Source organism: Phalangium opilio, unplaced genomic scaffold, assembly GCF_054372755.1.
Source record: "Phalangium opilio isolate 3A_F unplaced genomic scaffold, DU_Popi_V2 ptg000061l_1, whole genome shotgun sequence".
NCBI lineage: Eukaryota > Metazoa > Arthropoda > Arachnida > Opiliones > Phalangiidae > Phalangium > Phalangium opilio.
Window position 1 is genome coordinate 3735934 of NW_028324178.1, and position 348 is coordinate 3736281.

Here is a 348-nt window from a genome sequence, read left to right on the forward strand (position 1 = left end):
TGTCAGAAGTGGGATTCGAACCCACGCCCTCATACGAGGACCAGAATACACAGATTCGCGTTGTGAACGAAGGAAACTGAGCCCCTTGAATCTGGCGCCTTAGACCGCTCGGCCATCCTGACTTGGATTCATTTAATTGTCCGTTTTATAAATTACATCTCTTCCAGTTAATTTCTTAAAACATATCGTGTCAGAAGTGGGATTCGAACCCACGCCCTCATACGAGGACCAGAATACACAGATTCCCGTTGTGAACGAAGGAAACTGAGCCCCTTGAATCTGGCGCCTTAGACCGCTCGGTCATACTGACTTGGATTCATTCAATTCGGACGTTTTATAAATTACATC

General features: G+C 46.0%; 1 non-coding gene across 1 annotated transcript; it reads right to left on the reverse strand.

Annotated features, from left to right (window-relative positions):
- On the reverse strand, nucleotides 1-122 carry TRNAL-CAA (transfer RNA leucine (anticodon CAA)). Its single transcript has 2 exons — nucleotides 85-122; nucleotides 1-46 (listed from the first exon to the last, which is right to left on the reverse strand). It is a non-coding gene; the product is annotated as a tRNA-Leu (tRNA).
- Between the last annotated feature and the right edge of the window lie 226 nt (nucleotides 123-348).